We start from the raw sequence: 25,099 nt of genomic DNA, 5'->3' as shown, positions 1-25,099 counted from the left end.
ACCCTAATCTTAAACCTACAATTATTTTATCCCTAAACCTAACCCTAAACCTAGCCCTAATCCTAGCTCAAAACCTAACCTTTATGCTAAACATAACACTAACCCTAACCCTAACTCTAAATTTAACACTAACTCTAACACTAACTCAAGGCATATTCCTAACCATAACTCTAGTTCTAATCTAACCTCTACCCTATAAATTACACTAACCATAACCCTTACCGTAATGCTAACCCTAAGCCTAAACTAACCCTATCACTAACGCTAACCGTATCAATTCCTATAAACCAAACCTGAACCTTAAAACAAACCCTAACTATACCCTAACCATAATCTTAATGCTAATTTGAGCCATAAACCTAAATCCTTACCTAAGCCAAATATTATCCTAATAATTCCCCAAGCTCTAAACCTGACCCTTATCTGAAACCAAACCCTTCACTAGTCGTAGCCATAAGCCTAATCCTAAAACTATCTTTAACCATAACCTGAGACCTGATATTAGCCGTAGCACTAATCGTAGCCCTGAATATAAAATAAACACTAGTCCTCATCCTAGCCCTAAACCTTGCATTAATCATAACCCTAAACTCAACCCCAACCCTAACTGTAACTCTAACATTCACCATACATCTAAACCTAGCTATAACACCATTCTTTATCCTAAACTTAAACCTAACCCTATTCTTTTTTTTTTAATTTTTTATTGTTGGTTGTTAAAAACATTACATAGTTCTTGATATATCATATTTCACACTTTGATTCAAGTGGGTTATGAACTCCCATTTTTACCCTATATACAGATTGCAGAATCACATCAGTTACACATCCATTGATTTACATATTGCCATACTAGTGTCTGTTGTGTTCTGCTGCCTTTCCTATCCTCTACTTTCCCCCCTCCCCTCCCCACCCCTCCTCTCCCCTCTTCTCTCTCTACCCCCTCTGGGAGTGCATTGCCCCCATGTGCCGCGTCACAGTGTGGGACAATAACGAGTCAGGCCAGCTAAAGGCTATCTTGTTAGAAATTTCCAGCAATAGTGGGGTGCTCCGGAACTGGGAGGAAGGATTTCCATCGCACAAGGATTGGCTACGGGGGCTCAAACACGAGAGATTTGTCCACACGGAGGGTCACACTGCTTATTCAGCAAATCGCCCCGCGGCTAGAGTCTGCAGCGCGCACTGGGAAACGAGGAGATAGCGAAGCAGGGATAGAGTGCTGCATTTTCCACGGGCTTCTGCCAGCTGTGAAATTACCATACTAAGTGCTAAATTCTGGGTTTGAGATGGGGAAAGGAAGCGGTCCAATTCAGTTCTCCACACTGGTCAGACCATAGAGGAGGCTAGCGGCCACCATCTTGGAGAGCTGAAGTCACCATCCCTGTTTTCGACTGAACGCAGCTCATTCAGCCATAGATCAGGTAATTTCAGGCTGCCATTCGCCTGCGGCTTGCAGACACATTACTCAGGCTCAGTGCTAAATAACCCACGGAAACTGCTTCTTGGAGCCTGCTCTTATCAGAGCATACACGGAGCACAGAGCGACCGAGTTCCGGCTCCCGGTACTGCTCTGGCCCAGGGCTAAGGAGCCCACGGAAACTGCTTCTCGGTCCGGGTCCTGCTGAGTACTGTGGAGGTAAATACCAACCGAGCCTTCGTGGGCAGTGGCAACAGGACTGAGACAGGGCCTGTGAGGGGCGGTCAGGACTCACCCGTTGCTTTGGTGACCCGGCAAAGGGAACAAAATGCTGCCATTCGCATAGGATACCAACATGGCAGAGATCTGATGTCATCAGAAAGCGGCAGAGGAGAGAACTTCATCAATACCAGCGGTGACAGAAACAGTTGGTCTCCTATTAGGGAGGGTGAGTCACAGACCCCCGAGTCTCTCTCGCTTTATTGTTGAGCCAGAGGGGAGGAGCGGAGCCGCCGCTTGCACCCAGAGCAGGCCCAGCGGCTAGCCGGCGTGGTGGTCGTGTGACCCCAATTGGAGAGGGGGCGGAGCGGAGCCGCCACCTGCGCCCGCAATGTGGGCAGACCTGCGACCAACCTGCAGATCAGGCCCAGCGGGCGTGGTAGGAGGGGCAGGGCAGAGCCGCCGCCCATGCCTGAAAGGTAAGCAGACCTGCGACAGACTGGCGGATCAGGCCCAGCGGCCTGCCAGCGTGATACACACATCACCCCAACTGGAGTAGGGGCAGAGCAGAGCTTTTGCCCGCGCCCGGATTATGCCCAGCAGCCCACCTGTGTGGTGGTCACATGACCCCAATTGGAGTGGGGGCGGAGCGGTGCCACCACCTGCGCCCGCAAAGTGGGCAGACCTGCGACCAACATGCAGATCAGGCCTAGCAGTCCTCGGGCGTGGTAGGAGGGACAGGGCAGAGCCGACGCCCACGCCTGCAAGGTAGGCAGACCTGCAACAGACCGGCGGATGAGGCCCAGCGGCCTGCCGGCGTGGTACACACGTCACCCCAATTGGAGTAGGGGCAGAGCAGATCCGCCACCGGTGCCCGAAAGGTGGGCAGACCTGCGACCGACCAGTGGGACAGGCCCAGTGGCCTGCCGGTGTGACAGACACGTCACCCCATTTGGAGTAGGAGAAGAGCAGAGCCTTCGCCAGTGCCCGGAACAGGCCCAGCGGTCCGAGGGTGTGGTAGACAAGTCACACCAATTGGAGGGAGGGCAGAGCAGAGCACAGCCGCCGCCCACGCCTGCAGGGTAGGCAGACCTGCGACCGACCGGCGGATCAGGCCCGGTGGCCTGCCAGCATGATACACAAGTCACCCCTATTGGAGTAGGGGCAGAGCAGAGCCTCTGCCCACGCCTGCAATGTAGGCAGACCTGCGACCGACCGCAAGAACAGGCCCAGGGGTCTTCGGGAGTGGTAGACACCTCACACCAATTGGAGGAGTGGCAGAGCAGAGCCGCCACCCGAGCCTGCAAGGTAGGCAGACCGCCGCCCGATCTTGCAAGGGAGACTTTTCAACCATACAAGAGCAATATAAATATATAGGGGGAATATTTTTTCAAAAACACAACACTTTCACCAAGCAGAAAGAAACACAAGCAGTATGAAAAGACAAGGAAAGAAAGGACCACAAGCAATGCAGGTCAACTCAACTTTAGAAGAGGTAACAGCTGCAGCAGATGGAATGTCAGATAAAGAATTCAGGATATATATGCTTCAGATGATCTGGAGTATCAAGGAAGACATTAGACAGCAAAATCAGACAATGAAATATCACTTCGACAATGAATTACACAAACAAATCCAGGAAGCAAAGGATCAACTATACAGGGAGATAGAGGTTATAAAAAACAAACAAACAGAAATCCTAGAAATGCAGGAAGCAATAAACCAACTTAAAAACTCAATTGAGAATACTACCAGCAGAGTAGAACACTTAGAAGATAGAACATAAGACAATGAAGACAAAGTATTTCAACTTGAAAAGAACATAAACAGCTCAGCAAGACTGTTAAGAAACCATGAGCAGAACATCCAAGAAATATGGGATAACATTAAGAGACCAAACTTAAGAGTCATTGGGATACAGGAAGGTATAGAACTCCAAACCAAAGGAATGAGCAATCTATTCAATGAAATAATACGAGAAAACTTCCCAGACTTGAAGAATGAGACAGAATCCCAAATCCTAGAAGCCTACAGGACACTGAATGTGCAAAAGCATAAGAGATCCACATCTAGACACATTATAATGAAGATGCCCAACATACAGAATAAGGAGAGAATTTTAAAAGCTACAAGAGAAAGGAAGCAGATTACATTTAGGGGTAAGCCAATCAGGATAACAGCTGATCTTTCAACACAGACTCTGAAAGCTAGAAGATCCTGGAATAACATATTTCAAGCACTGAAAGAAAATGGGTTCCAACCAAGAATTGTGTATCCAGAGAAATTCAGCTTCAGGATGTAAGATGAAATTAAAACCTTCCACGATAAACAAAAGTTAAAAGAATTTGCAGCTAGAAAACCATCTCTTCAAAACATCCTTGGCAAAACATTACAGGAAGAGGAAATGGAAAATAACAATGAAAACCAACAGTGGGAGGTAGGACAGTAAAGGGGGGTGGGATAATCAAAGAGGAAAACAAACCATGTTTAGTAACATAAATAAACAAATATGGCTGGAAGAACAACCCATATCTCAATAATAACCCTAAATGTTAATGGCTTAAACTCACCAATTAAGAGACACAGACTAGTAGAATGGATCACAAAACAAGACCCAACAATATGCTGCCTACAGGAGACACATTTGATAGGAAAAGACATACATAGGCTGAAGGTGAAAGGTTGGGAAAAATCATATCACTCATATGGACTTCGGAAACAAGCAGGAGTGTCCATACTCATATCAAATAAAATAGATTTCAAGCCAAAGTTAATCAAAAGGGATAAAGAGGGACACTACACACTGCTTAAGGGAACCATACACCAACAAGACATAACAATCATAAATATATATGCCCCAAACAATGGTGCAGCTATGTTCATCAAACAAACTCTTCTCAAGTTCAAGAGTCTAATAGACCACCATACAATAATCATGGGAGACTTCTACACACCTCTCTCGCCACTGGACAGATCTTCCAAACAAAAGTTGAATAAGGAAACTATAGAACTCAATAACACAATTGATAACCTTGTCTTAACTGACATATATAGAATATACCACCCAACATCAAGCAGTTACACTTTTTTCTCAGCAGCACATGGATCCTTCTCAAAATTTAATCATATATTATGTCACAGGGCAACCCTTAGACAATATAAAGGAGTAGAGATAATACCATGCATCTTATCTGATAATAATGGAATGAAACTGAAAATCAACGATGAAAGAAGGAAGGAAAAAGCATACATCACTTGGAGAATGAACAATAGGTTACTGAATGATCAATGGGTTATAGAAGACATCAAGGAGGAAATTAAAAAAAATTCTCAGAGATAAATGAAAACACAGACAGAACATATCGGAATCTATGGGACACATTGAAAGCAGTTCTAAGAGGAAAATTCATTGCTTGGAGTTCATTCCTTAAAAAAAGAGAAAAAAACAACAAATAAATGATCTCATACTTCATCTCAAAATCCTAGAAAAAGAAGAGCAAAACAACAGCAAAAGAAGTAGAAGGCAAGAAATAATTAAAATCAGAGCTGAAATTAATGAAATCAAAACAAAAGAAACAATTGAAAAAATTGACAAAACTAAAAGTTGGTTCTTTGAAAAAATAAACAAAATCGACAAACCCTTAGCCATGCTAACGAAGAGAAGAAGTGAGAGAACTCAAATTACTAGCATAAGGGATGAAAAAGGCAATATCACAAAAGACACTTCAGAAATACAGAAGATAATCAAAAATTATTTTGAATCCTTATACTCCAATAAATTAGAAGATAGTGAAGGCATAGTTAAATTTCTTAAGTCATATGATCTGCCCAGATTGAGTCAGGAGAATATAGACAACCTAAAGAGACCAATATCAATTGAGGAAATAGAAGAAACCATCAAAAGACTACCAACTAAGAAAAGCCCAGGACCAGATGGGTATACAGCAGAGTTTTACAAAACCTTTAAAGAGGAACTAATACCAATACTTTTCAAGCTACTTCAGGAAATAGAAAAAGAGGGAGAACTTCCAAATTCATTCTACGAGGCCAACATCACCCTGATACCTAAACCAGACAAAGACACTTCAAAGAAAGAAAACTACAGACCAATATCTCTAATGAACCTAGATGCAAAAATCCTCAATAAAATTCTGGCCAATCGGATACAAAAACATATCAAAAAAATTGTACACCATGATCAAGTAGGATTCATCCCTGGGATGCAAGGCTGGTTCAGTATACGGAAATCAATAAATGTTATTCACCACATCAATAGACTTAAAAACAAGAACCATATGATCATCTCGATAGATGCAGAAAAAGCATTCGACAAAGTACAGCATCCCTTTATGTTCAAAACTCAAGAAAAACTAGGGATAATAGGAACATATCTCAATATTGTAAAAGCAATCTATGCTAAGCCTCAGGCTAGCATCATTCTGAATGGAGAAAAATTGAAGGCATTCCCTCTAAAATCTGGAACAAGGCAGGGATGCCCTCTCTCACCACTTCTGTTCAACATAGTTCTCGAAACACTGGCCAGAGCAATTAGACAGAAGAAAGAAATTAAAGACATAAATATAGGAAAAGAAGAACTTAAATTATCAGTATTTGCAGCTGACATGATTCGATACCTAGCAGACACAAAAGGGTCTACAAAGAAAATATTAGAGCTAATAAATGAATTCAACAAAGTGGCAGGATATAAAATCAACACGCATAAATCAAAGGCATTCCTGTATATCAGCGACAAATCCTCTGAAATGGAAATGAGGACAACCACTCCATTCACAATATCTTCAAAAAAATAAAATACTTGGGAATCAACCTAACAAAAGAGGTCAAAGACTTATACAATGAAAACTACAGAACCCTAAAGAGAGAAATAGAAGAAGATCTTAGAAGATGGAAAAATATACCCTGTTCATGGATAGGCAGAACTAACATCATCAAAATGGCGATATTACCAAAAGTTCTCTATAGGTTTAATACAATGCCAATCAAAATCCCAACGGCATTTCTTGTAGTAATAGAGAAAACAATCATGAAATTCATATGGAAAAATAAAAGACCCAGAATATAAAAAAACAACTCTAAGCAGGAAGTGTGAATAAGGCGGTATAGCGATACCAGACTTCAAACTATACTACAGAGCAATAGTAACAAAAACATTATGGTACTGGTACCAAAACAGGCGGGTGGGCCAATGGTACAGAATAGAGGAAACAGAAACCAATCCACAAAACAACAACTATCTTATATTTGATAAAGGGGCTAAAAGCATGAAATGGAGGAAGGATAGCATCTTCAACAAATGGTGCTGGGAAAACTGGAAATCCATATGCAACAAAATGAAACTGAATCCCTTTCTCTCACCATGCACAAAAGTTAATTCAAAATGGATCAAGGAGCTTGATATTAAATCAGAGACATGGCGTCTGATACAAGAAAAAGTTGGCTACGATCTACATTCGGTGGGGTCGGGCTCCAAATTCCTCAATAGGACACCCATAGCACAAAAGTTAATAACTAGAATCAATAAATGAGACTTACTCAAACTAAAAAGTTTTTTCTCAGCAAAGGAAATAATTAGAGAGGTAAATAAGGAGCCTACATCCTGGGAACAAATCTTTACTCCTCACACTTCAGATAGAGCCCTAATATCCAGAGTAAACAAAGAACTCAAAAAAATTAGACAACAAGATAACAAACAGCCCAATCAACAAAAGGGCCAAGGACCTGAACAGACAATTCTCAGAGGAGGACATACAATCAATCAATAATTACATGAAAAAATGCTCACCATCTCTAGCAGTCAGAGAAATGCAAATCAAAACCACCCTAAGATACCATCTCACTCCAGTAAGATTGGCAGCCATTATGAAGTCAAACAACAACAAATGCTGGCGAGGATGTGGGGAAAAGGGTACACTTGTACATTGCTGGTGGGACTGCACATTGGTGCATCCAATTTGGAAAGCAGTATGGAGATTTCTTGGAAAGCTGGGAATGGAGCCACCGTTTGACCCAGCTATTCCCCTTCTTGGTCTATTCCCTAAAGACATAAAAAGAGTATGCTACAGGGACACTGCTACATTGATGTTCATAGCAGCACAATTCACAATAGCAAGACTGTGGAACCAACCTAGATGCCCTTCAATAGACGAATGGATAAAAAAAAAAAAAAAATGTGGCATTATACACAATGGAGTATTACTCTGAATTAAAAAATGACAAAATCATAGAATTTGCAGGGAAATGGATGGCATTAGAGCAGATTATGCTAAGTGAAACTAGCCAAACCCTAAAAAACAAATGCCAAATGTTTTCTTTGATATAAGGAGAGTAACTAAGAACAGAGTATGGATGAAGAGCATGAGAAGAAGATGAACATTAAACAGGGATGTGAGGTGGGAGGGAAAGGGAGAGAGAAGGGAAATTGCATGGAAATGGAAGGAGACCCTCAGGGTTATACAAAAGTACATACAAGAGGAAGTGAGGGGAAAGAGCAAACTAACCCTATTCTTATCGCTAGGCCTAAACGAACACTAACCCTAGCCCTAATCCTAGCCCCAATTACCCCTATACAAATTCATAACTCTAATTTTAGCCCTATAACTAACTCTAAATCTCACACTGGCCCTATCCCTAGATCTAACCCTATCCCTTAACATAACTCTAACTCTGGCCCTAACCCTAGCCCTATCATTAATTCTAGCCTAATCATAGATCTAAACCCAACTATAAATATAACCTTAACCCTAAGTCTAAGCCTAAAACGAACACTAGCCCTAACCCTAATACGAATTGTAAAACTAGCCCTAACCCTAATCCTAGACTAAAACAAAACCGAGCAATAGACCTAACCCTAAACCTTAACTTAAGCCAAACCTGAAAGTACTATAAGAACTAATCCTAGCCCTAATTGAGTCCTCACTATAACCTTAAAACTAACACTGACCCTGATTCATATCCTAACACTCACCCTAGCTCTAAAAATGATGTTAACCTTAAACCAAACCCTAACAGTAAACCTAGCCTTAATTCGAGTCTTAATTCAAACCCTAAAGCTAACCCTGAGCCTGACTATTATCCTAAATATAACTCCAGCTCTAAAATTCACCCTAACTGTAAATCTAACACTAACACTGGAACTACCCCTAACCCTGACTCTAAAGCTAACCCTAATTGTAACCCTGGTTCTTACTTTAGCTGTTGCCCTAACCCTAGCCCTAACACTAACACAAAAACTAGCCCTAATTGGAGCCCTAAACCTAGCTTTAACCCTAAACCTAACCCTACCCCTACCCCTAACACTGGGTTTAAACCTATCCCTAAACCTAAGAAAAACGCTAACACTAATGGTAACACCAGACCTATCCCTAATCCTCAGGGTAATGAAAACTCTCGCCATATTAATAGTCTTAACCCTAGCCCTCATTCTAGCTCAAAACTTATCCCAAACCTTAAATATAACCCTGACTCTTATTCTGACCATAACACTAACCTAGGTCTAAACATGACTCTAACGCTAGACCAAACCATAACACTAGCCCTACCAGTAAACTTATACCTAAACCAGACCCAATCACTAGCTCTAGGCCTAAACCTAATCCTAAATCTAGCCTTAATTCTAGCTCTAGACCTACACAAAAACCTAGCCTTAGCCTCAACAATAACCTTAACTTAACGCAATGTCTAACCCTCCCCTAGACATAAACCTAGTCCCAATTCTGGCTTTAACCTTAACTCTAACTCTAAACTGAACACTGACCCTGCCTTTAACACTAAATCTATATCTAAACCTTACCCTAAAACCTAAACCTAACACTAGACATAGCCATATCCCTAAATCCACAACTAGCCCTAATCATAATCCCAGCTCTTATATTAACCATAGCTCTAACTCTATTCTTTAAACTAACACAAAACCTTGAGTGAATTCTAGGCCTAAAACTAGCCCTAAGCGAAACCCCAACCCTAAACATAGCCCTAACCCTAGCCCTAAACCTAACCCTAGACTTAGTCTCAAACTTCCCTCAAAGTCTAACCCTACCATCAATATAAATTTAGACCTGTACCTACCTCTAAACTCTATCCCTAGCCCTAACCCTAAACTTAACCCTAGTCCTAAACATAGCTCAAAACATACACCTTACCTAATCCTATACCTAACAGTATTTATAACACTAGCCTTAACCCAAAACAAAACCCTAACCCTACCCAGAAAACTAACAATGGACCTAACCCTAAAAGTAACACTCGCCATGGCCCTAACCCTATCTCAAAACCTAACCCATACCATAAACCTAAACATAACCGTAGCCTTAACATTAATCTTTTTTTTTTTTTCAATTTTTATTGTTGGTTGTTCAAAACATTACATAGTTCTTGACAAATCATATTTCACACTTTGATTCAAGTGGGTTATGAACTCCAATTTTTACCCCCTATACAGATTGCAGCATCACATCGGTTACACATCCACTGTTTAACATATTGCTATACTAGTGTCTGTTGTATTCTGCTGCCTTTCCTATCCTCTACTATCCCCCATCCCCTCCCCTCCCATCTTCTCTCTCTGCCCCCTCTACTGACATTCATTTGTCCCCCTTGTATTATTTTTCCCTTTCCCCTCACTTCCTCTTGTATGTACTTTTGTATAACTCTGAGGGTCTTCTTCCATTTCCATGCAATTTCCCTTCTCTCTCCATTTCCCTCCCACCTCTCATCCCTGTTTAATGTTAATCTTCTTCTCATGCTCTTCGACCCTACTCTGTTCTTAGTTAATCTCCTTATATCCAAGAAGACATTTGGCATTTGATTTTTAGGGATTGGCTAGCTTCACTTAGCATAATCTGCTCTAATGCCATCCATTTCCCTGCAAATTCTATGATTTTGTCATTTCTTAATGCAGAGTAATACTCCATTGTGTATAATGCCACATTTTTTTTATCCATTCGTCTATTGAAGGGCATCTAGGTTGGTTCCACAGTCTTGCTATTGTGAATTGTGCTGCTATGAACATCGATGTAGCAGTGTCCCTGTAGCATGCTCTTTTTAGGTCTTTAGGGAATAGACCAAGAAGGGGAATAGCTGGGTCAAATGATGGCTCCATTCCCAGCTTTCCAAGAAATCTCCATACTGCTTTCCAAATTGGCTGCACCAAATTGCAGTCCCACCAGCAATGCACAAGTGTACCCTTTTCCCCACATCCTCGCCAGCACTTGTTGTTGTTTGACTTCATAATGGCTGCCAATCTTCCTGGAGTGAGATGGTATCTTAGGGTGGTTTTGATTTGCATTTCTCTGACTGCTAGAGATGGTGAGCATTTTTTCATGTAATTATTGATTGATTGTATGTCCTCCTCTGATAATTGTCTGTTCAGGTCCTTGGCCCTTTTGTTGATTGGGTTATTCATTTCTTATTGTTTAATTTTTTGACTTCTTTGTATACTCTGGATATTAGGGCTCTATCTGAAGTGTGAGGAGTAAAGATTTGTTCCCAGGATGTAGGCTCCCTATTTACCTCTCTTATTGCTTCTTTTGCTGAGAAAAAACTTTTTAGTTTGAGTAAGTCCCATTTGTTGATTCTAGATATTAACTCTTGTGCTATTGGTGTCCTATTGAGGAATTGGGAGCCCGACCCCACCGAATGTAGATCGTAGCCAACTTTTTCTTGTATCAGACGCCGTGTCTCTGATTTGATATCAAGCTCCTTGATCCATTTTGAGTTAACTTTTGTGCATGGCGAGAGAAAGGGATTCAGTTTCATTTTGTTGCATATGGATTTCCAGTTTTCCCAGCTCCATTTGTTGAAGATGTAATCCTTCCTCCATTTCATGCTTTTAGCCCCTTTATCAAATATAAGATAGTTGTAGTTTTGTGGATTGGTTTCTGTGTCCTCTATTCTGTACCATTGGCCTACCCGCCTGTTTTGATACCAGTACCATGCTGTTTTTGTTACTATTGCTCTGTAGTATAGTTTGAGGTCTGGTATCGCTATACTGCCTGATTCACACTTCCTGCATCTTAAAACTAAATCTAACCCTAAACCTAAATGTAAACCTACATCTAACCATATCCATTACTCTAATCATTATCCTAAACCTAATGTTAACCCTAGCCCTAAACTTAACTCTAACCCTAAACCTATCATAATCCTGTCCCTAGACCTAAGGCTGAACCTAATCCTTGATCTAGCCCTAGCACTAACACTAGCTCAAACCCTAGCCGTTACCCTAAACATAAATCTATCCCAAACCCTAATCCCAATCCTAGACCTAATCCTAACTATAAACATAGACCAAACTGACCTCTATCTCTGGCCATTACCCTAATCATAACACTAGACCTAATGCTAAACCTAGCCTTAACCATAACCCTAACCCTTACTCTATCCCTAGTCCTGATTCTAACCTGAAGCCTCAACCTAGCCCTAACACTTACTCAATCCCTGACCCTTACCCTTAACCTAACCAAAAGAAAATGATAAGCCTAACCCTAAACCTAACCCTAGCCCTAGCCCTAATCCTAAACTTAAAACTAGACTTAGCCTTAGCTCTAAACCCATCAATTACCCTGACCCTAACAATAAACACCACGATAACCTTAACCCTAACCCTTAACCTACTCTAACTAACTGTAAACCTAACCCTACACCTAACAATAAACCTAAACCTTGCCATAGTCCTAAACCTAGCTCAAACCCTAACAATTATGCTAAACTTAACACTAACCCTAGTCCTAAATCTAAACCTAACCCTAGGGTTCCAGAAAGTGATAGGGTTAGAACTAGGGATGGGGCTAGGGTGAGAGTTAGAGTTAGTCCTAGGGCTAGGGTTTGAGCTAGGGTTATGAATAGGACTACAATAGTGCTAAGATTAGGGCTAGGGTTAGTTCCTGGTTTAGGCCTAAAGTTAGGTTTAGGGTTAGGATTAAGGCTAGGTTTAGGGTTAGGATAAGGGGTGGGGTTTGTGTTAAGTTTAGGGCTGGGATTAGGGCTAAGGCTAATGTCAGGTCTAAGCTTATGGTTGGGGATAGTTTTAGGATTAGTGTTATGGCTAGGTCTAGTGTAAAGGTTAGGTTTAGTGTAAAATTCATCCTTAGAGCTAAGAGCTTTATTAGGGTCAGGGCGATGTTAGAGCTTATTTGAGGTTAGGTTTTAGGGTTAGGGCTCGAATTAGCACTAGAGTGTGGGTTAGGGAAATGATAGGGTTTTATTTAGAATTAACATTAGGTTTAGGGTAATTGATAGGGTTAGGGTTAGCAATAGGGTTAAGGTTAGGCCTAGGGTTCACATTAAGGTAAGGGTTATGTTTAGTATAATGGATAGGATTAGAGCTAAGTTTAGGGATAGGTTTATGGTTAAGAATAGGTCTTGAATTATGGTTAGGCTTAGGTTTATGTTTATCATAAGGGTTCGGTATTGATCTACGGTTATGGCTAGGGTGAGGGTTAGGTTTAGGGTTACTTCTAGGGATAAGATTATAGTACTCATAGGGTTAAGGTTAGTATTAGGGCTAGGGACATCATTACGGATAGGGTTAGGTTTAGGGTAATGTGTAAAATTAGATGTAGATTTAGGGCTATGTTTAAAGTTAGACTGAGGTTTAGGCTTAGAATTAGGGCTATGGTTATATTTAGGTTTATAGTAAGGGTTAGGTTTTGAGCTAGGATTAGGTCTATCTGTGAGTTTTAAGGTTAGGTCTAGGGTTAGTTTTCCAATTAGGTTTAGGTTTAGCATTAAGCCTAGGATTATCAATAAGGTTTGGTTTAGGTTTAGAGTAATGGGTAGGTTTAGAACAAGGTTTAGGCCTAGGGTTAATGTTAGAATTAGGGCTAGGGTAAGGGTTAGATTGAGGGATGGGTGTAGGTTTAGGTTTAGAGAAATGTTTAGGCTTTGAGCTAGGATTAGGACTAAACCGAGAGTTAGGTTTGGGTTAGAGCTAAAGTTAGTGTTAGGGTTATGCTTAAGGCTTGATTTAGGCCTAGGACTAGCTCTAGCTTTTGTGTTAGGTTTAGGGCTAGGGTTAGGGCTATGGGTAATATAAGAGCTAGGGGTATGTTGAGGGCTAGCTGTAGGGTTAGGGTTATGGCTAGATCTAGTGTTAGGTTTAGATAAGTGCTAGGGCTACTCTTAGTGTTCGGTTTAAGGTGAGGGCTGTGTTTAGAGCTAGGGTGACTTTTAAGATATCAGTCAGGGCTGGGGATGTGGCTCAAGCGGTAGCGCGCTCACCTGGCATGCGTGCGGCCCGGGTTCGATCCTCAGCACCACATACAAACAAAGATGTTGTGCCCGCCGATAACTAAAAAATAAATATTAAAAATTAAAAAAAAAAAAGTTAAAAAAAAAAAAAGATATCAGTCAGGTCACGGTTTGCTTTAGGGTGAGGGTTATGACTATAATTAGGGCTAGGGTTACTGTTAGGGTTTGGTTTAAGTTTAGCATGGTTTTTAGAGCTAGGTTCAGTGTTAGGTTATGCATCAGGGTCAGGGTAAGTTTTAAGTTTAGGGTTAGGACTCGAGTTAGGGCTAGGGTTATGTCTAGATGTAGTGTTAGGGTTTGGTTTAAGTTAATGTTTAGTGTTAGGGCTGTTGCTCAGTTTTTTTTTTTTTTTTTTTCCTAGGTCTAGGGTTTGGGCTAGTTATAAGATTAGCATTAGGGTTAGGGCTAGTGTTAGTGTTAGGCTTAGGCTTTGGGTTAGGGTTAGATTTAGATATAGTGTTAGATCTAGGATTAGGGCTAGGTCTAACTATAGGGCAAGGGTCAGGGCTAGGGTTATGGTTACATTAACAAATAGGGTTAGAACTAGGTCTAGGACTAGTGTGAGAGTTATAGTTAATCTTAGGCCTAAGGTTTTGGTTAGTTTTAGGGATAGGGCTAAGTTAGGGCTAGGATTAGGGCTAGATTTAGAGTTAGTCTTAGTCCTAGGGTTTTGGTTAGTTTTAGGGATAGGGCTAAGTTAGGACTAGGATTAGGGCTAGGGCTAGTGTTCAGCTTAGGCCTAGTGTTAGGGCTAGTGTTACAGTTAATTTTAGGGTAAGGTATGTTGTTATAGCTAGGTTTAGAGGTAGGGTGAGGGTTAGAGTTTTGTTTAGGACTAGGGTTAGGGTTAGGGTTATGATTAATGCTAAGTTTAAGGCTAGGATGAGTCCTAGGGTTAGTTGTAGGGTTAGGTCTAGAATTAGGGCTAGGGCTTATGTCAGGTCTAGTGTTACAGTTTGGGGTAGATTTAGGGTTAGGTTTGTGTCTAGGTCTAGTGTAAGTTTTAGGCTTAGGGTAAGGGTCAGGTTTAGAGTTAGGTGTAATTTTAGGGTCAGGATCAGGGTTAGGGTTTCTTTTAGGTTAAGGTTTAGGGATAGGGCTAAAATGAGCATTAGGGTTAGGGTTAGGGTTAGGGCAATTGAATGTGTTAGGTTTAGGTTTCAGGGAAATTTTAGGGCAATGGAGATCTTCAGGGGTAGCAAAAGGGTTAGGGTTATGCCTAGGGTTAGCAATAGGATTAGGGTTATCATAAGGATAATATATAGGGTTAGAGCTATGGTTAAGGCTAGGATTAGGTTAGGATTAGGGCTAGAGTTAGGTGAGGTTTTGAGTTAGGGCTAGTAACCCTACCTTCGGGTAGGGTTAGAGTTTGATTTAAGGTAAAGGTTAGGTTTTGTGCTAGGTTTAGGTCTAGGATGAAGGTTAGGCTTAGTGTTATGGTCAGTGTTAGGTATAGGGATAGGGCTAGGTTTTTCATTAGAGTTAGCATTTGGTTTAGGGTAATAGATTGGGTTAGATGTAAGGTTAGCTTTATGGTTAAGGTTAGGTTTAGATTTCAGTTTAGTTTTAGGGCTAGGTTTACTGTTGTTGTTAAGGTAAAATTTAGGTTTTGAGTTAGGGTTAAGGCTATGGCAAGTTGTAGGTTTAGGGTTAGGTCTAGGGATCGGATTATGGTTTGGGTTGGGGTTTCGGTTAGGGTTTGGGATAGGCTTATTTTTAGGGGTAGGGTTAGAGTTAGGCTAATGCCTAGGGTTAGAGCTAGTGTTAGGTTTAGATTTAAGGTTAGGATTAGGGCTATGGTTAGGGTTATGTTTAGGAATAGTGCTAGAGTCATGTTTGGGCTAAGGGTTAGTCTTTGTGCTAAGGTTAGGACTAAGGTGAGGGTTAGGGTTAGGGTTAGGACTGGGGTTAGGGTTAGGGTGAGGGTTATGCTTAGGGTAGGTTTAGGCCTCGATTAGGGTTAGGGTTATTTAAATTTTGTGTTAGATTTAGGCCTAGGGTTAGTGCTATGTGTAATGTAAGATGTATGGTTCTGATTAGAGCTAGTTTTAGGGTTAGGATTAACACTAGGTCTAGTGTTAGGTTTAGGTTTTGGGTTAGGGTCAGGTTTATAGCTAGGTTTAATGTTAGTGTCTGGGCCAGTGTTCAGGTTAAAGTTAGGGTTAGGGTGAAAGCCAGAATAGGAATAGGGTTAGGTCTAGTGGTAGTGTTAGTGTTTGGTTTAGGTTAAGGGTTATGGTTAGGGCTAGAACTATGTTTTTGTTTAGGTCAAGGGCTAGAGTAATAGCTAGATTTAGGATTAGGTTTAGGTCTAGGGTAGTGTTAGGGTTAGGTTTAGGTATAATTTTTCTAGATAGGGCTAGATTCATATTTCAGTTTCGGTTTAGCATCAAATTTAGAACTATAATTAATGTTAGGGTCAGAATAAGGGTGAAGGTGAGGGTGAGGTTTTAGGTAAGGGTTAGATCTAGAATGAGTCTAGTGTTAGGACTAGTAATAGGGTTATTGTTTGGGATTGGCTAAAGATTAGGATTAGGATTAGAGTTAGCATTATGAATAGGGTTTGCTTTGGGGTAATGGATAGGATTAGAGCTAGGGTTAGGGCTAGGATTAGGGCTAGGTTTAGCGCTAGTTTTAGGGTTAGGGTTAGGGTTAAATCTACATTTAGGGCATGGTTAGTGTTAGAGTTAGTGCTAGGTTTTGGCTAAGGCCAATGTAAGAACTAGGGTTATGATTAGGATTAGTTTTAGGGTTAGGGTAACAGCTAGGTCTAGCGTTAGCATAAGTTTTAGGTTTAGGGTGATATTTAGAGCTAGGGTTTGTGTTTGGATATGAGTCAGTGTGAGGGTTATTTTTAGGCCTAGACTCGAATTAGAGCTCGGGTTATGGCTAGTTATGGGTTAGGGTTTGGTTTTAGTTAAGATTTAGGGTTAGAACAATGGGTAGGTTTAGGGGTAGGGTTAAGGTTTGGGTTCAAATAGGGCTAGGATTAGTGCTATGATTAGTGTTAGGGTTAGGCGTATGGTTAGGGCTAATGTTAGGGTTAGTTTTAGGGGAAGGGTTGGGGTTATATAGCTAGGTTCAGTGCTAGGGCGAGGTTTATATTTAGGGATAGGGCTAGGTGAGAGTTTTGTTTAGGATTTAGTCTAGGTTTATTTTTAGGATGAGGTTTAGAGTTTGTGTTAGCGTCAGCAGTAGGATAAGGGCTAGGGCTAATATCAGGTCTAGGGTTATGGTTAGGGATAGAGTTAGGGATAGGTTTATGGCTAGGTCTAGTGTAAGGGTTAGGTTTAGCATAGGGGTTTGGTATAGAGCTAGGTTATTATTACAGTCAGAGTATGGGTTAAGGATTGGTTTTGGTTAAGGTTTAAGCTTAGGACTCAAATTAGCATTAGGGTTAGGGTTAAGGTTAGAGTAATGGATAAAGTTAGGTTTACATTTTAGTTTAGGTTTAGAGTAATATATAGGGTTAGTGCTAGGGATAGGATTCGGGATAGGCCTAGTGTTAATATTTGGTTTAGGCTTATATTTAGAATAATGAATATGTTTATTGCTAGTGTTAGGGCTTAAGTTAAGTTTAGGATTAGGGCTAGGGTTTGGGTTACAACTTGGGCTAGTGTTAGGGTTAGTTTTAATGTAAGTGTTAGGGTTTGAGCTAGGGTTAGGGCTAGGGCGAGGGTTATGTTTAGAGTCAGAGCTACAGTTAGGGTTAGGGTTAGGGTTAGGGCTAGGTTTAGTATTAGGTTTAAGGTTATGTCTAAGGTAATGGATAAAGTTAGAGCTAGGATATGGGCTATGGTATCAGTTAGGATGAGGGATAGGGTTAGAGTTAGGGTTAGAGCTAGGGTTATGTTTAGAGTAAGGGTTAGAGTTTGAGGTAGGGTTTTATCTAGGCCAAGCATTAGGTTTAGAGTTTGTGCTATGCTTAGGGTTAAGGTTATTCTTAGGTCCAGGCTTAGGGCTTGTATTATGGCTAGCTTTTGTGTGAGGTTTAAGACTGGTGTTATGGCTATGGATAATGTAAGAGCTAGGGTAATGGTTATGGCTAGTTTTTTGTGTTAGGGATATATATATATATATATATATATATATATATATATATATATAGAGTTTGGATTAAGTTTTCGGTTAGGATAAGGTTTAGATCTAGGGGTTAGGTTTAGGATTAGGATTTGAGATAGCTTAGGTTAGGTTTACGGTAGGTTCACTGCTAGTTCTATGGTTAGGTTTATGTTTATGTTTAGGGTATGTCTAGCTTTAGGTCTAATGTTATCATTATGGTAAAGTTTAGGGTGAGGGTAATGGGTTGGTTTTGAGCTAGGGTTATGTCTAGGATTCAGGTTAGGATTAGGGCTAGGGTTAGGTTAGTGTTAGGCCTTCGGTTAGAGTTAGGGTTAGCTTAAGTTTAATGGTTATGGATTGATATAGGGTTAGGGCTGGAGTGTGAGTTTATGTTACACGCAGGGCTAGGGTAGTGTTAGGATTAAGGTTAGGGCTAGCGTTAGCATTAGGTTTAGTGTTATGGTTAAGGTAGTGGATAGAGTTTGAGCTTGGATTTTTGCTATGGTTAAGGTTAGGATTAGGTCTAGGGTTTTGGTGAGGTTTTGGGTTTGGGCTAGTGTTATGTTTATGGTAAGGTTAAGGGTTTGAGCTAGGGTTAGAGCTAGGACGAGGGTTAGGGTTAGGTTTATGGCTAGGTTTAGGGTAACAGTTATGCTTAGGGTTAGTTGTAGGGCTACAATTAGGGCTAGGTTTTGTGTGGGGTTTAGGGCTAGTGTTAGGTGCATTAGTAATTTAAGAACTAGAGTTATGACTATGGCTAGATTTAGGGTTTTTCTAGTGTTAGGGTTAGTTTTTGAGTTAGCATAAGGTTTGGAGCTAGGGTTTTTGTTAGGGTAAGTGTCAGGGTTCAGGTTAGGATTAGGTTTAAGTCCAGAATGTGGACTAGGGTTAGGTCTAGGTGTAGGGTAAGTTTTTGGTTTAGGTTACGGGTTATTGTTAGATCTAAGGCTAGGGTTAGGGCTATATTTAGAATTAGGTTTAGGTCTAGGGCTAGTGTTAGTGTTAAGTTTAGGTATAGCATTCCTGGTAGGGCTATTCTTAGGTTTTGGATAAGGGTTAGGGTCAATTTTAAACCTAGGTTTTGTGTTAGAGTCAGAATAAGGGTCAGGGTTAGGGTTAGGGTTTGAGTTGAGTTTAGAGCTAGAATAAGGGCTAGGGTTAGGACTAGTAATAAAGTTACGGTTTGGAGTATGCTTAAGATAAGGGTTAGGTCTAGGGTAGCAATAGAGTGAGGGTTTGTCTTAGGGTAAGGGATAGAGTTAGAGCTAGGGTTAAGACTACGGCTAGGGTTAGGATTAGGGCTAGGGTTAGGGTTAAATCTAGGGTTAAGCCTTGCATTAGGGCTAGTTTTTGTGTTAGCTTTAGGGGTATGGCTAATGTAAGAACTGGCATTACAATTAGGGCTAGTTTAGGGTTAGGTTTAGGGCGAGGTGTAGTGTTAGGATGAGGTTTAGGGATATGGTGATGTATAGAGCTAGGGTCAGTGTTAGGGTCAGAGTCCGGGTTAGAATTAGTTCTAAGGTTAGAGTTAAGACTTGATTTAGGGCTAGTGTTAGGGCTAGGTGTAGGTTTAGGCTATGGTTTATTTTAAGTGTTAGTGTCAGTGCTATGGCTCAGTTTTGCTTGAGTGCTAGGGCTAGGGTAGGGCTTGTTTTCAAATTAGAGTTCAGGTTAAAGCTAGTGATAGTGTATGGTTTAGGCTTATGGTTAGGGTTAGATTTAGATTTAGGTTAAATCTAGGTTATGGCTAGGGTTTGGTCTACGGTTTGGGTTATCATAAGGGATAGGGTTAGATCTAGGGATAGGGCTAGGGTGAGTGTTAGAGTTAGTCTTAGGTTTAGGGTTTGGTAGGATTTGGTTTAGGTTTAGTGTTAGGATTAGGGCACGAGTTAGCATTAGGGTTAAAGTTCCATATAGGATAATGATATTTGGGGGTAGGGTTAAGGTTAGTTTTAGGGTAATTGACAGGTTAGGTTTAGGGATATGGCTAGGGTCAGCCTGAGTATTAGCATTAGGTTTAGTGTTAGGGTTTGAGTAATGGATAGGGTAGAGCTAGGGTTAGGGCTAAGTTTATGGTTAGAGTCAGGGCTAGGGGTAGGGTTAGGTTTAGGTTTAGTGGAAGGATTAAAGTTAGGGTTAGGTTTAGGGTAAGGGTTAGGACTAGGTTTAGGATTCGAGTAAGGGTTAAAGCTAGGGTTGGGTATTGGATTATGGCTAGGTTTTGTTTTAGGGCTAAAGCTGAAGTTAAGTGTAGTTTTATGATTAGCATTAGTGTTATTGCTACTGATAGGGTGAGTTTAGGCTTAGGAGTAGATTTAGAGTTATGGTTAATTCTAGGGTTAGGACTATGGCTACTGTTAGAGCTAAGATTAGGGCTAGTGTTGGGTTATGGTAAAGGATAGGGTTAGAACTAGGAATAGGGCTATGGCAAGAGTTAGACTTAGTCTTATGGCTAGAGTTTGGGTTAGGGTTAGGGCTAAATTCGGGATAGGAATAGGTCTAGGGTTAGTGTTAGCATTAGGCTGAGGATTAGGGCTATGTTTATGGTTAGGTTTAGGGTTAGGTTTAGGGGAAGGGATGCCTGTTTGATGTCCACCTGCATTTCCATTTACCTATAGGTGTCAAAATGAAGTGAAACCTTAAAATACAAAGTGTGATAGTGAACCATTGAATTGAGAAGAACATACCTTGGGAGCATACTAAGGCTAGATAAAAGATGATGCCTGCCCAGTATCAAAGAATTTTGAACAAAACTAACTCTCACCCTAACATTACCTCTAACCCTAGCCCTAGACATAACCCTAAATCTAACATTTACCCTAACCTGATTAGAGAACCATTGATCCTAGACTTCCTGCACTTGGGGAGCCTTATGGGGCAAGCTAAGTGATGAATTCTATCCAACATCAAACAAAACTGACCAAATAATTATAGGAGGTATTTCAATACATGCATATTTTCCTGTTTTCTCCTAAAGGGCTCTCAGATTAAGTTGTTTTTGCATGCTTAAGCATAGGCCTATTTTACAAGGAACATACCAGAGTCCCTAGAGAGAACTGATGGAGTGTGTGAACTTTCAATAAGGTAGCACAAACCCTGTTTGATTTTTCAACTCCATTAAGTTTCCCATATAGGTTAAAATGAAGTGTAATCTTAAAATACAAAATGTTTCTGACAGCAAACCTGTGAAAGGAGAAGGCCTGAATCTAGCAACAAACTAAATCTAGCTAAAAGATAAATCCTGCCAAGTATCAAAGAATTTTGAATAAAACTAATTCTAACCCAAACACTAGCTCTAACCCTAGCTCTTCCCCTAACCCTAACATTTTTATGAAACTTTGACCATAGAATTTCCAAAGTTGATCAGCCTAGAGGGAAAAGCTAAGGGATGAATGCTGTGCAGTATCAAAAAAATATGTCCAAAAAGTTGATGGAGTATATCAGTACATGCATATTTCCCTGTTTCCTAAAGGACTCTTGGATAAAGTTGTTTTTACATTGTTCAGCTTAGGCCTACTGTCACAAGAACAAACCAGAGTTTGCTCACAGAGAATTGAATGAGTGTGAAGTTTCAAGCAGCTAGCACCAATGCTGTTTGATTTTAAACTCCATTTCCATTTACCTGCATAGGACAAAATGAACTAAAAATTTAAAATGCAAACTGTTCATTACAGTAAACCCTTGAACCTAGGAGGCCCAAACAGGTGGAGTACAGTAAGAAAATAATGAATCATGCCCAGTATCAAATATTTGTTTTTAAAAAGTACCTCGAATCCTAATACTAGCTTTAACACTAGCCCTAACATTATCCTTAACATAAACCCTAATCTGATTGAAAAACTGATGATCCTAGAAGTCCCAAACTTGGGAAGCCTAGTGGGCTAAGCTATCAGATGAATCCTATGCAGTATCAAAGAAATATGACCAAATAATTGAGGTGGTATTTCAGTTCATGCATATTTCTCTGTTTTCTGCTAAAGGGCTCTCAGATAAAGTTGTTTTGCCATCTTCATCATAGGGCTACTTTCATGAAGAACAAGAGAGTTCCCACAGAGAACTGATTCAGTTTTTGAAGTTTCAAGCAGCTAGCACCAACTCGGTTTGATTTCAACTTCCATTTTCATTTACCTATATAGGTCAATATAAAGTAAAACCTTAAAATACAGAGTGTCCCTGTTAGCAAACCATTGAAATGAGAAGGCCCAAACCTGAGGAACATATTTAGGCTAGGTAAATGATGACTCCTTCCAAGTATCAAAGTAATTTGTACAAAACTTACTCTCACCCTAACACTACATCTAAACCTAGCCCTAACCTCAAAACTAACACTAACCCCAACCTGATTAGATAACTATTGATCCTAGAATTCCCACACTTGAAGAGCTTTGTGGGGAAAGCTAAATAATGAATCCTACTCAGTATCAAACAAATCTGACAAAATAATTATGGGAGGAATTTCAGTGCATGCATATTCCCTGCTTTCTCCTGAAGGGCTCTCGGATAAAGTTGTCTTTGCATGCTTCAGCTTAGGCCTACACTCACAAGACACATACCAGAGTATCCCCCAGAAAGAATTGAGGGTGTGTGTGCAGTTTCAAGCAGCTAGCATGAACTCTGTTTGATTTCCAGGTCCATTTACATTTACTCGTATAGGTCAAAATGAAGTAAAATGAAAACATTAACTGTTTCAAACACAAAACAGTTGAACTAAAAGGCCTAAATCTGGGAAACAGAGTAAGGTTATTTAAAGGTGAATCCTGGGTTGTATCAAAGAAATTTGAATAAAGTAACACTAACCCTAATTCTTCCTCAAAACTGAGCCCTAATCCTAATCCTAAACATTAACATAGCCCTATCCCTAACCCTAAATTTAAGCCGAATTTTAACAGTAACCATTGGCCAAAGCCTTGATCTAACTTATCCATTACCGTAACCCTAACCCTAACCCTAATGCTAAACGTATCCCTAACCCTATTATTTACCCTAGACCTGCTCTAACCCTAACTCTCTCCCTAGTCCTAAATCTAGCTCCAACCATAACACTTACCCTAAACCTAACCCTAACTCTAGGCCTAAACATAACCCTAACCCTAACACTAGCCCTAATTTTAACCATAAACGTAGCCCTAAACCTAGCTGTAATCCTCTTTTACCCTAAACTTAAGCCTAACCAAATGCTAACGATAGAACTAAACCTAACTGTAGAGCTATCCCTACGGCTATTTAAAACTTTAAACCTATCCTGAATGCTAAACCTAACCATATCCATTACACTGAACCTAATGCTAATTAAAGCCAGAACTCTAAACCCTAACCAAAACCAATCCCTAATCCTGACCCTGACCGTAATAACACACCTACCTCTAAGCCTGACGTTTACCCTAAACCTAACCCTCACAGTAGACCTGTTCATAACCAAACCCTACAACTACCCTTAACTGTAATGCTAGAACTAGCCTTAATCCAAGCCCTAGCCCTAACACAAACCCTCATCTGAGCCATAAACCTCGTATTAATCCTAACCCTCACCCTAACCCTAACCCAAGACCTAATCCTAACCATAACCCTAGACCTAACCTTAATATAACTGTATCCATTACCCTAAACATAACCCTTATCCTAATGCTAACCCTAACACTAAACCTAACCCTATCACTATCCACAAAAATATCAATTACCCTAAACCTAACCTGAACCCTAAACCTAACCCTATCTTTACCCTAAACCTAACCCTAATTCAAGCTGTAACCCTAAACTCAAACCTAAACTAAGCCCTAACACTGATCCTGATCCTAATAATTCCCCTAGCTCTAAAACTGACTCTTACCCTGTACCTAAACCTTACTATAGACCTAGCCATAAACCTTTCTGTAAAACTGTCCCTAACAGTAACCCTAGACATGACATTAGCCGTAGCCATAATTTTAGCCCTAACCCTAACACAAACCCTCATCCGAGCTGTAAACCTAGCCTTAATCCTAACTCTCAACCTAACCCTAACCAAAGACTTAATCCTAACCATAATGCTAGCCCTAACCTTAACTGTATCCATTACCCTAAACATAACCCTTAGCCTAATGGTAACCCTAGGACTAAACCTAAACCTATCACTATACCCAAAACTATCAATTTCCCTAAAACTAACCTGAAACCTAAATCTAACCCTATTTTTACCCTAACCCTAAACCTAACTCTTACTCCAGCTGTAACCATAAACTCAAACCTTAATCAAGCCCTAACATTGACCCTGGCCCTAATAATTCCCCTAGCTCAAAACCTGACTCTTACCATATACCTAACCAGTACAATAGACCTAGCCATAAACATTTGCCTAAAACTATTGCTAACTGTAACTCTAGACCTGACATTAGCCCTAGCCATAATTCTAGCCCTAACCATAACACAAACCCTAGACCTTATCCTATCCCTAACCATATCCTTAATTACAACCCTAACCCAAACTCTAGGCCTAACCCTGACACTAACCCTAGCCCTAATCGTAGCCATTCTTTAGCCCTATCCCTAACCCTAGTCCTAAGACTAACTCTAACTCTAACATTAGACCTTTCACTTGCTCTAAGCCTTACCGTAACCCTAACCCTAGCCCTAACCCTAGCCCTAACCCTTGCCCTATCCTTGGCCCTAGCACTAACTTTACACAAAATCTAACTCTAAACCGAGCCCTAACCCAAAGACTAAGCCAAACCCTAACACTAGCCCAAACCATTACACTAATCCTAAAACTATCACTAACACTAGCCCTAGCCCTAAAATAAGCTGAGCTATAGCTATAACACTAACACCCTTAACTTAAACCAAACCCTAACATTAAACCTAGCCCTAACACTAACCCTAATATGAGTTGTAAGCCAAACCCTTAAACTAACCCTGAACCTGACACTGACCCTAACACTACTAGATCTAAACATCACCCTAACTCTAAACCTAACCCTAAGAATAACTCTAGCCCTAAACCCCAAAACTAGCCCTAAACTTCACCCTAGAACTTACATTAGCCCTATCCGTAGCCTTATCCCTAACTTAATCCAAAACCTAGCCCTAATCCTAGCTTTAACCATAGCCCTATTCATAACCATAAACCTAGCCCTAAACTGATATCTAACTCTATCCATT

Source organism: Marmota flaviventris, chromosome 5, assembly GCF_047511675.1.
Source record: "Marmota flaviventris isolate mMarFla1 chromosome 5, mMarFla1.hap1, whole genome shotgun sequence".
Lineage (NCBI taxonomy): Eukaryota > Metazoa > Chordata > Mammalia > Rodentia > Sciuridae > Marmota > Marmota flaviventris.
The sequence above is the reverse complement of the archived record's forward strand: the minus strand, read 5'-3'. Positions refer to the sequence as shown.